Source organism: Nyctereutes procyonoides, unplaced genomic scaffold, assembly GCF_905146905.1.
Source record: "Nyctereutes procyonoides isolate TBG_1078 unplaced genomic scaffold, NYPRO_anot_genome, whole genome shotgun sequence".
Lineage (NCBI taxonomy): Eukaryota > Metazoa > Chordata > Mammalia > Carnivora > Canidae > Nyctereutes > Nyctereutes procyonoides.
Genome location: NW_026575128.1, coordinates 1,210,546 through 1,224,729, shown reverse-complemented (window position 1 = coordinate 1,224,729; position 14,184 = coordinate 1,210,546). Strand labels below are relative to the sequence as shown.

General features: G+C 51.0%; 1 protein-coding gene across 1 annotated transcript in view; it reads right to left on the bottom strand.

The window, feature by feature from the left end:
* Positions 1-4,066, bottom strand: part of HIVEP3 (HIVEP zinc finger 3) — a 460,018-nt gene extending 455,952 nt beyond the window's left edge. Inside the window, exon 1 of the mRNA XM_055341678.1 lies at positions 3,964-4,066. The gene's annotated coding sequence lies outside the window, so the exon portion shown is untranslated. The remainder of the gene's footprint in view (positions 1-3,963) is intronic.
* Between the last annotated feature and the right edge of the window lie 10,118 nt (positions 4,067-14,184).

Here is a 14,184-nt window from a genome sequence, read left to right as displayed (position 1 = left end):
ATTGTCCTGGGGAAAAAAAATTGAGGTTATACAATTTATTTCCACAGGCACTATTAGATAATATATTTCAACATATAAATTGGTAAATATGAATATTCAAGACATGCTGCACCCTAAGCCGGAAACACATAAATTAACAAGAGAAAATTCAACTTATAATACTCCTGACTACTTTTCCTGTCTTTGTGGTTTCCTGCGTAAATCTTGGTTCCTCCAAATTATTCTGTTTGCCTGTCAACATGGTAATCATTTCACCCAGGCCTCCTCTGAAGTGCCCCATCATCTGCGTTAGAAGGAAAAATTTTTAATGACCCTGAGCACTCCCCAAGGTGGGCTGGCTCTCCAGCACTTATTTTACAGGTGTCATGGGAAAACAGAATCCCCCCAAAGAAGGTTTCCTAACGAAATGACAAAGAAAGCATCACCAACAGGTCAGGTACAACTCCAGATGACACCAGATTCCCACCGTGACCAAGGAGCACCAGACACCACTGGCGGGGCCCAAGGAGTCTGCAACCCCCACAGGGACTCCAACCCCCCACAGGGAAATACTGTTACATTTCTCCATTAGGCAGAGGGAGTTTCCCACTGTATTTAAATGGGACACTCCCTTCTAGAGAAGAAAGAAAATCTGTTTCCAGTCTACAGGGGCCTTCCCATTAAGCTCCAGTCTATTATCCAGCTTTGGGGAACAAAGGTAGCTGTCTCCCCTGCCCACCCCATCACACTCCCCAGCTCCATTCGGGGGTTCTCCAATGCCCCCACCCCACCCCAGGGAGACACTGACTTGTTCTTCCCCTCTGACGCTTGTGGACAGTCAAGCACTGGGAGGGAGAGGGGGTGGATTCTGTCTTTTGGGGTCCATTCCTCTGTTACCCCAAGTCACTGCCTGTCTCAGTCTGGACCACCCCAATCCTAGATTCTGACCAAGGCCTCCTACCTGTCTCCCTGGTTTCACACTTCCCCTCTAATCCAGGTTTTACGCCAATGATGATCCATCAAGAGCACAAGCCAGAAGGGCCCAGAATCCTTCTGTGGGTTCCCATTCCCTGTCACTGGATACAATTCCAACTTCTTTGGTGCACAGATTTGTGAAGCCCATCCAATGTCTGACCCACAAGGTGTCCGAGTAGGAGCAGAATGAGCACTGAGTGGGAGGGATTTACCCACTGGATTTATGGGCAGATGGAAGGAGAAAAGAGAGGAGGGAGGAGGGTGTCAAACTCAATGACCCTAAAGTTCCCTTTCAATCCTGACTTCTTGTGATTCTGAGAACTCCTGGGTCCACCACTCAGAGCCTCCCATCATCGGACCCCAAGCCTCCTGCAAAGTAATGCCACACTGTCCCCCACAAATGCCCCTCACACAGGACGGGACCTGGTTACCCCACTTCTACAGGATGACTTCTTTCCTGGTCGGCTTTCATTCTCCTCATTACAAAAGGAATGATGCTGGTGGCAACAGAATGAAATAACAGAGGAGTATTTAAGATGAAATCTCTCAACCATTACACTCCCATAATAGCCCCTGGCAGCCTAGAGTGCTGGGTATGCCCCTGTTCCTTCCCCATCACACACACACACACACACACACACACACACACACACACACTCGTTTGAAACTTGATCTTACACAGTGCCTTAGGGAGGAGGACATTTAATTCTGAGGTGCACTCACTCATCTCTCCAGCACCCCATGAGGTTAAGTCTAGTTAGTTCATCTGCTTCTACTGCTGCTGTTCCACCAATGAGGGAATACAAGGCAGGAGAGTGTACATCCTGCTGGAAATCACACATGAGCTGCAGCAGAGTTAAGACCACAGCAAGAAAAAAAAAAAGAAGACAAAAAAATAAAAATAAATAAAAATAAAAAAGACCACAAGAACCCATAACCCAGTGTCTGTTACTGCGCCATAAAGCACTCTTCACCCACGCTACAGAATGCAATGTCCTACAGACAGAAGGCAGAGATAAATACCTGTTGAAAGAATAATCTACGGAGGCAGGATAGCACAGTGGTTGGTTAAGTACTTGGACTCTGAACTCGGGCTGTCTAGGTTAGACTCCAGCTGTCATCTACCCCACTGTGCCACCTGAGTCCATCAACAGGACCTCAATTTCAGCATCTGAAACATGAGGTCATGACAGTACTTCCCTTACAAGGTCACTGTGAGAACGGGAAAGCACCCAAAACAGTGTCTGGTACGTGTGCTCATAAAATCACCATCAACAGCTCTCACAGAAGCCCCGAAACACAATAAATATCACCCTTCTTAAAATGTAGGCCGGCAAATCAAAACCACATCTTGTTAGCTCCATACCTTGTCCCAAAAGAAATCAGCATCGGGGAGAAACTCAGATGATACAACTCGAAAAAATATCTAAGTGACCCAGTGACTGCAACCACTACTCCAGGGAGGAATGACCTCAGAGATCAGTAACACCTACTGCACTGAAGAATTAAAAAAAAAAAAAAAAAAAAAAAAAAACCTTAACAGCCTTTAACAGCCATTATCCAAGTAAAGTGGGCTGCAAATCTGTTGGAGAACTGTTTTTGCCGTGATAATATTTCTGGTACCTTGCTGCTTCTATACTAAACGTACTGGTGTTGCAGAACTGGCATGCTAATAGAATGATCATTGTAGGAACACTATTAACATGAATTAGACATTATTAAAGATTCAACGCTAGGACAGTGCCTCATTACAGAAGTTTCGGGCTGTATTGCTTAATGGGCAGATAAAAGTGCTAATTCTTAAGCCCACTCGTGGAGGATGTCCCCAGGCAGGTGTGGAAACCACAGGGAGCAAGAGGTCTAGGGACTAAAGGAGGAGCCGCCTTGCCAACCCCGGTGGACACAGTCCTATACGGGGAAGATGGGGACGGGACAGGAAGAGCCAAGGTTCCCTGCACAGGAGGGGTCACCTGGTGAAGCAGACAAGTATCCAAACTTGCCTGAGTCTCAGGTTGGTTGGTTTCCCCCTGAGCCACTGCCTCGGCAACACTTCTGAAACCTCTTTTCCTGCGTGAAGACGATCGGGGACCCTCAACACACGGCGTGAGCGAGGAGAGGCACAGGAAAGAGACCCCTTCCCGGGCAACCAGAGGACCTGAGCAGCTCTCCCGGCTGCACCTCGGCCCAGAGCATGCCCCTGCCAGCAGCCTCAAGCTCTCAGGGCGGGGGGGGGGGGGGGGGGGGGCGGCTCTTGCAGAGTTGCTAGACCCGAGGCATTAGCCACGCGCTTCAGGATCTGTTTTGCAAAGCACCTGGCCAGGTATCAACTGTCGGGGAAACGCCAAGTCCGTTCGCCTACCTGGTCTGAATGTCAATGCTAAATTAGGAAAGGGAGCAGCGCCGAGCGGGAGGGGAGGCTGAGCCGCCCGGGCCGCTGCAGCCCCGGGGCCAGGCGCCGACCGCCAGGCGCACCGACCCGCGCGCCCCGCTGCAGCCCCGGGGCCGGGCTCCCGGCAGGACTGCGGGGAGGGCGACCCGGGCCGCAGCCACCCCGGGGAACGGCGACGCCGCGCGCCGGGCGCATCCTCGCGGCCCGGCCTCGGTCTCCGCGCAGCCCCGGGGGGATGTGCACGGACGCCGGCCGCAGAGTGAAACTTTGCCGGCCCCCGCTTGGCGCTGGGCGTCTGCCTCCGCCCGCGGGCGCGTCGCGGGGACAGGTGGGGACCCCGCCCGCCGCCCCTGCGATGGTGTAACCGGCCCGGGGGTAGCCGCACGCCCCCGCCCCGGCCCCCGCCCCCGCCCCACGCCCGGCTGCGGAGCGCGGCCCCGGCACCCGCTGCAGCGCGCAGCCCGGGCCGCGGGGGGGGGGGGGGGGGGCGTCGGACCGCCCCCCGGGACCGCCCCCGGGCGGCCGGGGAGCCGCGGCGCTGACACGGCCCGGAGGGGGCGCCCGCGCGGCGGGCCGAGCGGAGGAGGGGGCGCCGGGGCTCGGCAGGCGGCCGGCCTTACCTGCGCCCGGGCCGGCACGGCGGGACGCGGCTCGGGATGCCGGGGCGGCGGGCGGCGGGCGGCAGCGCGGGCGGCCACCGGGCCACGGCGGGGTCGGAACCGCGGCGGCGGCTGCGGCGGCGGCGGCGGCGGCGGCGGGCGCGGGACTGACAGCCCCAGGCCCCGCCCCCGGGCCCGGGCCCCGCCCCCTCCGCGGCCGCGCGGCTGGCCCCGCCCCCTCCGCCCTCCGCCGGGGTCAGGCTCGGTCCACCAGCCGGGAGGGCGGGGGCGCTCGCTTCCGATTGGCCCGAGGGACGCCCGCCCCGCCCACTCCCCGCCCCCTCCGCGGCCGGGAGCGGCGCATGCGCGGTGCTGGCGGGCTAGGTCCCCCGCGGCGGGAGCCGGGCGTCCTCGCGGGTCCGGGGCGGCTGGGAGCCCCGGGTGGCCCGGGGAGCCGGGAGTCAGGCCCACACTACGTGGTGCATGGTCCTCAGTCACCTGGAAACGAATCGACGGGAGGCAACCAGACCGGAGTGGGCCAGGCCCCACCCAGAGGAGCCCCCAAGATGTGACCTGCTGCGGAAAACCAGCCCCCAGCCCGGATGCACGTGCGACGAGTCCCAGGGGTGCTTTCTCCGCGCCGCGTTCGCCCCTGGGCAGCGGGAGGGATGTGCGTGCAGGGGGTCCAGTAGTGGAGAAGCGAGGTTAGGGCGTTAGGGTTGGCGAGTGATGCTGAAGGCGGTGGCCTTCCCCAGCACCTACCTCCTCCCCCCGCCTCCCCCCCGCGCCCCTCTGCGCCGATTCCTGCGCCCTCGGCCTGTAAACCAGACCGAGCCTCTCCCAGCCAGAATGGAGACCCAGCAATTTCCACTCCTGAGTATGTACTCCAGGAAATTGGAAACGCATCTATGCAAGACCTTGTACACAGGTGCCTATTCGTAATGGCCCAAAGTGGAGACGATTAGAAGGTCCATCATTTGATGAAAGGATACACTATGGCTTTTCCATACGGTGGAACATTACTGGGCCGTAAGAAGGAATGGGGTAATAGGGATGAAATTTTGGAAACTACATGAGGAAAGGCAGATATGAATGACCCCATAGCATAGGAGTTCCATTTTTATGACATGTCTGGGATCAGCACATCTACAGAAAGTAGATGAATGGTCGCCAGGGGCTGGGAGTAAGAGAAAATGGGGAGTGACTGCTAATGGGCATGGGGTTTCTTTCTGGAGTGATGAAAATGTTCTGGAACTAGAGACGAGTGATGATTGTACGACTTTTGTGAATACACCAAAACCACTGAATAATAAACTTTAGAAGAGTGGATTGTATGGCATGTGAATTATCTCTCTCTCTCCCTCTCTTTTTTAATCAACCTACGAAACACATGAAAACAAAGATCCACTAACTCCCTTGAGGCTATACGCTTTCCAGCAACTTCGCGTTTTCTCAGCCCTTCTTATCCAGGATTCTTGCAACATGTTTTCACCCCTCCCTCCTCATCTCCCATTTATATATTCGTTCCCTAGAATGTGGCTTCTGCTGGTACCAGAGCTGAAATCTCTTCTCTCCTTGGATCCTGAAGCTTTCTATGACCCTGAAAATTCCTGGTTTTCCTCTTCCTCTCCATTCTTTTGAGCTTTCCTATTTTAATTTTTTTTCCTATTTTAATATTGATGTTTCCTGTGGCTTCTTCCAAAATCTTTCCTAGGTTCTATTGTCCATGTCTATGAGTTCTGTTATGCTTCAGATTCCAGCATCCACCTGATGTGCCACGGGTTTCTCAAATGTAGTGTGTCCTAAGCAATTTGTCATCTTCTGTCCCCCTGCTCTAACTTCTCTCCAGGAGGGATATCTATTGCTGCATGCTGGGACCTGGGAGTTATCCTTGATGCTTCCTTCCTTCTGCTTCTAGACTCAGCCACCAATTTTTATCCCATAAGTATTCTTAAATCCCACAATCTTTCTCTATTGGTGGTACTACCCCAGCCCTAATCTACACTCCCATCATCTTTTGCCTTCTAATTCCCTTCATCTTTTGTCCCCTTCTGTCCCCTTCAAATCCAGCTTCCAAACAGCTGAGAAGGGGACACCCATTGCTTTAGCTGACATAGCTGGCATTCCTCTTTCTCATGATGGCAACACCCAGATCTTGCTTTGGGAAGCCACCCTCCCCCATGAGATATAGGCTTGGTGAGACTGTCCATCAAGATGCTGACCTTACGGGATCCCTGGATGGCTCAGCGATTTAGTGCCTGCCTTTGGCCCAGGGTGTGATCCTGGAGTCCCGGGATCCAGTCCCACGTCGGGCTCCCTGTGGGGAGCCTGCTTCTCCTTCTGCCTGTGTCTCTGCCTCTGTGTATGTGTGTGTGTCTCATGAATAAGTAGGTAAATAAAATCCTTAAAAAAAAAAAAAAAGATGCTGACCTTACTTGACCCAGGTTCAGTGTGCCCTCGAGCTGAAGCAATGAGACAGTCTCCAACAGAAATTTGAATCCCAGGCAGAGCCACATAAAAACAGAAAGTGGTTGGACCTGATTGTTCCCAACCAAGGAGACTCCCAGTCAATTCCTGCTACCTGTGCCCTGGGAGCTCCATTCAGAGCCTGGGTGCTGCAGTTTTTCCTTCCCGAATGACCCTATCTCTCTCCAGAGTATTCCTGCTTCGGAAATTAAGCAGAGTTGCCTGCAACCCTAGAACCTATTCGATAAAGAAATATGTCTAAGACACCAACCATGTCTTTACCTACTACAACTGTTTCGAAGCATCCCATCACCCATTGGAGAGCCTCCAAGCTGAGTCCCAGCTCCCACCTGCCTGTCCCATGCCTTTCCTCCCCACTGTCTGCCTTGTCTCCCCACTTTCTGCCCTTCTGAATTACTTGGGCATTCATGGCAAGGTCACACTAAGGTTTCACGCCTCTGTGTTCAGGAGTCCCCTCTGTGTAGAGTGCCCTTCCCTGTTCTCCCCAGCTAACTCCAACCATCGCTTAAGGACTTCTCCTGAAAACCCTTCCTGGCTCTCCCTGCTACCAACATTCTGTCCTCCTCTGTGTTCTTAAAGCACCCTGTTTTTCCACCTGTTACCACACTTACTGTTGTGGTATCTTACTTATCCATTTAATTATCTGCCTCTCCCACTAAACTTGGAGTTCCTCGGGGGCTTCCTTCCTATATCGTTAGAGCTTAACACCTGGCACATGGCAGGTGCTCAGAACCTTCCGTTCTTCTTCTTTGCTTGTATAATTACTGAATAAGAGAAAGAGATCTCACTGAGGAACATTAACAGGTCTTTTCCCCCAGAAGGATAAGAAGCAGAAATTCAGGCCTAAGGCATCTCATACAGGTCGTCCGAAACTGTATTCCAATTCCAAAAAATGTTCCAGAAGATGGCTAAACCCTCAGTAATACTGAGAGGCACTTATTTAAATGATGTGGCTCTCATCTTTAAAATCTACTCAATGTCTCCTGAAAACCTTCGTGGCTTAATGAGATGCAAAATTAAGTAACTCAGACAATTGTACTCATTATTGTGACTACCTGGCGAGGTATGTTTTTGTCTTTGCTTATAATCATAGCCACAGAATAAACTGCATGTAACAAGCAAACCCATAGTTTCATTTGGATGTCTATTGTGTAGCACGTACTACCTCCAGTGAACTTATGTAGCCAACCATATGCAAATGCTGAGGAGAGCTGGGTTCTAGTCCCACTCTGGCCATGACCAGTTGCTTGACCTTGGATGAGTCCCTGCCCTTGGATCCTTGCAGTCAGCCTCCCCAGTACCCACTCCTTTTTTGCACCATCATCTGAACCACAACATTTCTTTGGAAACTCAGTTTTATTCCACTCTAACCCAAGTTGTCTTTCTTTTTTTTTTTTTTTTATTTATTTATGATAGTCACAGAGAGAGAGAGGCAGAGACACAGGCAGAGGGAGAAGCAGGCTCCATGCACCGGAAGCCCGATGTGGGATTCGATCCCGGGTCTCCAGGATCGCGCCCTGGGCCAAAGGCAGGCGCCAAACCGCTGCACCACCCAGGGATCCCCCCAAGTTGTCTTTCTTAACCTGACTCCAAACTTTAGGAATTAGGCCTAGTTGGCTTAAAGCCATCATTCTATCGCATCTCTTTGGTTACAGAAATCGGTTCAAAGGAAGACATGGAGCCCAGTCAAGACAATGAGATCCAAGAAAACATTTTCTAGGACTTCTGACAAAGATTGCTGTCCCTGCCATAGCTCTTGTCAATGCTATAAAGTCTAGATTTAATACAGGTGCATGTGACCACAAGAATAGAGACCAGATTGCCAGACATTGTGTGAATCCTGAGGAAGGCAGAATGGGAAAATAGAAAATAAAACAGAACCCTGGTTACATCGCTGAGCAGTGAGCGACCAGATCAAGCCACACCTGAAACTGTTACTCCATACTTTCCAGTTACATGAGCCAATAAATTCCCTTCATGGTTAGAGTTTAGTTTTCTGTGTATAACATGTGTAGTCCTAATAATAATAACACTTCACAACCTACAAAACAAATGAAAATAAGCCTCTATCTTCTCATAAATAAAATAAAGATAATATGAATAATCTTTAAGAATCCTGCCAGCTTTCACACCCTATAAGTCTCTGAAGGGTAAATGTATTCATAAAAATGTGAGTGCATTATCATTTGCTAGTAAGCACCAAGGAAAATAAGACTCTCCAACATAACCCAACAAAAGATAGCTGAAACTAGAAATATAAACAGAAATCCTTAATATTTGCCTCTATCAGGAGTTACCCAGATTTCTACCCGCCCCCCTCATACTTCAGCCACTTGTTTCTAGGCTCTGAAAATAGTGAGAGAGGGAAGGGTGGTCTGGGAAGGAAGCATGTAAGCAAGCTCTGCTTTAGAAGACTGGATTCTTAGGATGGTGCCTGTGGCCTAGACTCTTTGTTCAGATTCTGATCTCTTCTACTGAACCCTTTGACCTGAGCCCCACTCCTCTGCACCTTCTCTCTCTCCTGGGATCTGATTTCTGATTCATACATTTTACTTGCTGGCAACCCCACTACCGCCCCCCACTCCCCACCTCACGTCTGCATTCCCAGCACTGACCAACTTCAATCAGTTGGAAGTGATGATGTATTATTAGCCAACAACTCTGGAGCACGGGTTCGTTTATCCATAGCAACAAGGCCTAGAGGAAGGAGACGGGGATGGTTACTTAGTAAGGAGAGTCACTTAATAAAAGAGATTAAGCACCTGTAGAAGCCTGAAGGGTCGAACAAACTGTCCGTTTTACTGCACGAGCAATTATGTGCAAAGGCTTCACGCAGGGATACGCAGCCCATTTAGAATAACGTATCTGGACATGCAGTTGTTACCAACATCCTGATGTGAAAAGGCACTGCCTGGGTCCCCGTCCGATATTGCACTGGGACACCAGGCGCTGGGAACATCAGGAAGAGGTGATGTGGACAGAACCGGCGCTGCTTTCCTGGAAATAGAAGTTAAAAACATGCTGCTGATTAAGTTTGTTCTTTGTTCTGGCTTCGCGAAATTCATGGGAAAAGACAGATCTTCAGCACAGCTTTGATTGATTCATTTAACATTTTATGACCAGATAACCTTTGCATACAGAGATGATGAAGACAATGTTCCTATTCTTCAAGAGCTCAGGACCCAGGGAGGAAACGGACACTGGATCAGTCAGGTCACAGCAGGAAACAGAGCTCGCCCCATATGGCTCAAGTGAAGACCTCAGTGAAAGGACTGTTTGGGGTGGGGGGGAGGCACCCAGATCCCAACAACAGCAGGAAACCATTACCAACCCTGAGAACGAAGAACAAGCAGAGGAAACAGGAGAGTGGGAATGTGGAGGAGAGGCTGCCTAGCAGGAGCTGTACAGTCGGGCAGAGATCCTGCCAGAGGAATGGCTTCAGAACAGAGCCAGAAGGGAAGAGGCAACTTGAACTCTTGCCTGCCTCTCATCCTCTAATCTGCAAGTGCCTGTCATCGGTTGACCTGAGCAGAAAACCCGCCAGCAAGGAAGGGGTTCCAGATGATGTCGTCCAGAGGGCACAGCTTCCCGGGGAAAGAATAGAGCTGAGAAGCGTGGAGAATGAATCCAGCAGCATCAACAGAGAATCGGTCCACTACACCCCATTGGGCCATCCAGCCTCTAGTTTCGCCCTTCAATTGAGTGATGAAAATCTCATCTCAAACACAAGGAGAAATGTGTCATAAGGCACTCTAGTATTACTGGTGACGTCATTTCAAGTGTCCTCCCTGGTGGGAGGTTAGCTACCTGGGTATTCTTCATTCAAGTAATAGGAAAGGGGTGGTGGGGGGGAATCAATTATGGGAAAAAAGAAGAATCCAGGGCAGCCCCAGTGGCTCAGTGGTTTAGCACCGCCTTCGGCCCAGGGCCTGATCCTGGAGACCCAGGATTGAGTCCCATGTCAGGCTCCCTGCATGGAGCCTGCTTCTCCCTCTGCCTGTGTCCCTGCCTCTCTTTCTGTGTTTCTCATGAATAAATAAATAAAATCTTAAAAAAAAAAAAGAATCCATAAAATACGTATGGCTGCTAGTTCCCCTTCTGTAGCCTGTCGTGGGGCCAAAGCTGATAACCACGGCTTCCTTCTTTCATTATCTAGTTTGTGTTTACCTTACCCTCTACAGCACCTCCACAGGTGGGGAGCACCTCCCACGTCTTCACATCAGGATAATTGAACCCTTACTCATCCTCTCTGTGTTGGGTTGCCAAGTCTTCCTCTGAACCTCATTATTAGAATGGAGGTTCTAAGTGGCTCCATGAATCCCCTGGTTCTGAAGACTCGGTAGTGCTGAGTGCTGAGTCTTCTCAGCACTACTGCACTGCAGCAACCCCATTTCTCTCTGACAGCCAGGACAGTGACCCCCTTCTCTTCCTGTCATTCAATGGCATGAGGAGTCCCAAAATGGACAGGGATGAGCTCAGCTTCCATTTCATCAAAACTATGGCCATGTTTCTCTGGGGGGGCGGAGAGGGGAGAGAACATTCTTCTTCAGGAATATCAACACCCCAAATCTGTCAGGCCCAAGATCATAGAGATGGACACAACACAGCATTAAGCCAAGTACTCATTGCAATAATTAGAAGGACCCCTCCCAAGGTTACCTTTGGTTCCTACCCACGTATTCTCACTATGGAGACATCATCAGATATTGACAGCCGGGGGCAGGGCGGGGGTGCCTGGGTGGCTCAGCGGTTTGGTGCCTGCCTTCAGCCCAGGGTGTGATCCTGGAAGCCCAGGGTCGAGTCCCACATCAGGCTCCCTGCATAGAGCCTGCTTCTCCCTCTGCCTGTGTCTCTGCCTCTGTCTCTCATGAATAAATAAATAAAATCTTAAAAAAAAAAAAGTTATTGACAGCTGGATGAGAGCACTATGCTCTGTCCCACGGGTGAGCTCAGGCCTCGCATGGTGTTGTAGCCCAGCTGGCCTACTGAGCCTTCATCGTAGACCTCTCAGAAGCCCCGTTGAACATCACAGAGACAATGTCTTTAGCCCTGGATGACAACACAGAGCAGAGCTTCCAGTAGATTTCAGAATTGTTATATATGAGAGAAATGCACACCTGTATTCTTTAAGCCATTCTCTAATGGGATCTCTTTGATTGTAAACATTACCCAAAGACCGCAATTGTGGCTCTTAGCACAACCATAAGTGATGCTCTGTCCAGTGAGGTTGCCGAGAGGGGGGTTGGGGTGGAGAACAGAGAGAGAAGAGAGCCTCTAGCCCTATCACTGGGGCTCAAAGATACCTATTTACTGCACCTGCCCCAGTGGACAAACCTGTGCCTCCGAAACCCACCCTGTATTTCAGTTGCAGGGACTGCTCTTGCTCAGGTGTTCTCCCTCGACGATGGATGGGAGAGTGGGGGAAGAGGGAACGCTCAGGCTGGTAGGACTGTTTGAACCTGCTTTGACCCACTCCCTGCCCCCATCGAGGCCATCACTGCCCTGCCATATGTCATCATCCCAGCCAGCATTGACGTAGCCCTGCTGTTTCTTTGCCTTGAAGAGATGAACCAGCCTAGGGAAAGAGAAAGACTTCGACTCAACTCAGCAGCTTTCGCCTGGCCTTACCCCCCAACCTCCTACCCAGCCCTCTTCTGTTCTGTGTCATCGTTCATCGTACAGAGACAGACAGCTATGCTCTGTCTCCCCAAAGGATTCTCACGATCTCTGTGATGGGTCCCGAGATGCATGGACTTTCCTCTCCCTTCTGTGGCTTCGTCAGGGAAGGGTTGAGTGGCCAGTGATGATTCCCCGTTACGTGCTGAGATGAGGTTTTGGAGGGAGGGAGGAGACAGAGAACCTGTAGCAGGATGAGGCGGAGGATTAATAGGAAGGCGGTTACCTAGCATATGATCCCATTTATATGACATTTCCAGAATAAGCCAATCTATAGAGACAGAATGCAGACTGATGGTTTCCAGGGACTCAGGGGAAGAAGGATGAGGAATGCCTGCTTAATGAGTAGGAGGTTTCCTTTCGGGGTGATGAAAATGTCCTGGAACTAGCTGCTGGTGATGGTTGCACACGCCTGTGAACGTACCCAATGCCACCAGATTGTATATTTTAAAAATGACTAAAATGGTGACTCTCATGTTATGAGAATTTTATCACAATAATAATAATTTTTAAAAAAGCCAGGTCATTGGGTTTTATGTTCATAGGAGACAAGATGCTCAAGGTGTCCAGCATGAGTCTGGCTGTGACCGAAGTAAACGAAGCTCTAGGAGAATCACGTGACCTTGAACTCCTTCTCGGAGCATCTGTTTCGTTCAGCCTGGGGAAGTGATGGGGTGAACAGGAGCAGGGAGAGAGCAGGCCAAGTGGAGGATGCTAGCTCCAGAGAAGGAGAAGGGCAGGCGTCTGGGCCACACATCTTTCCTGGATTTTTTTTTTTTTTTTTTGAGAACATGAATTTTCTGTTGTTTTTGTTCATTTGTTTGTGATTACTCAGCATTCGATCACCTTCTTATTGGGAGAATTCCAAGTGAGGGGGTGTCCTCCTTTGTAAACCTTGGTGATGAGGAGGGGCCTTCCTCCCAGGACTGAGTGTGGGAAGGCCAGAGGCTCTCCCCCGGCCCCACACCCCCAGCATCTGGCTCAGCTAGCAAAGTACTCCTTCTGGGACTTCGAGTCACAGAGAGTGATGCCAAGACAGAGGCAGCCAGAGAGTGCTCGGGAGAGTAGAGGCCCAGGATGAGTGTCCACTGGCGACAACAGAGGGTGGAGTGTGGGGCTTTGGCCTTGGTGCCTGGGAGCAGCTGCACCTGGCAGCATCTTCGCCACACTGACCCTGAGGGGTGACCTTGGCTGTGGCAGCCGTTGGGCCTCTTGCTCTGATCATCTTCTGAGCCCGATTGCCAGCCTCCCTTTGGGTCACAAGCTACCTGACAACCTCCCAATAAACTCATTGACTGTTCGAGCTACCCAGGACTTCTTTCTGTTGCTTATAACTAGAGCCCCTGGCACATTGATGCAGCCTCACCCTTCCTTCAAAACGGAAAACATGGTGCCTTCCTACTTAAGGCTGATGGCTCCTTGCAAAACTGAAGTGCTGTCTGCACCTTGATTCTTGTGTGTGTGTGTGTGTGTGTGTGTGTGTGTGTGTCACTTTAAACATTACAGATGTGAAAACAAACTGCATGTCCATGGACCGACCTACTGTAACTATGGTGACGGGCAGAAAGAGCACTGTTCTAGCAATTAGAAGACCGGGCCACGCTAGTTGTGCAACCTTGGGCAAGTCAGTGTCCTCTCCATTCCGGCTGAGATGAACTGTGAGCCCCTTCCCACCACTTAAGGTTCTGGGATTCGGGAAATGCAAAGGAAATCATTGATGTCAGCACTGAGCCTAGGAAAACCAGCTGTCCTCCCTCACAGAGAGGCTCCTTCTGATTCTGTCATGCCACTAAGACGACTTCAATTGTCTTTACTTCATCTATTAAATAATGCACAGCCTTGTAGACAAGCAACAAACGGTAATATCAGCATCCTCTCCCCTTGGGGTGGGCCATCTGCAATAACACTACTAATGAGAGCTCCTGCGTGGCGAGCACTTACTGCATTCCAGACCCTGCTCTGAGTGTTGCACATACTAGTTCATTGAATCCCAGTAAACAACCCCATGAAGTTCTACTGTTATCCCCTGTTACAAAGGACGAAGCAGAAGCACAGAGAGGTTAAGTAACTTGCCTAAGG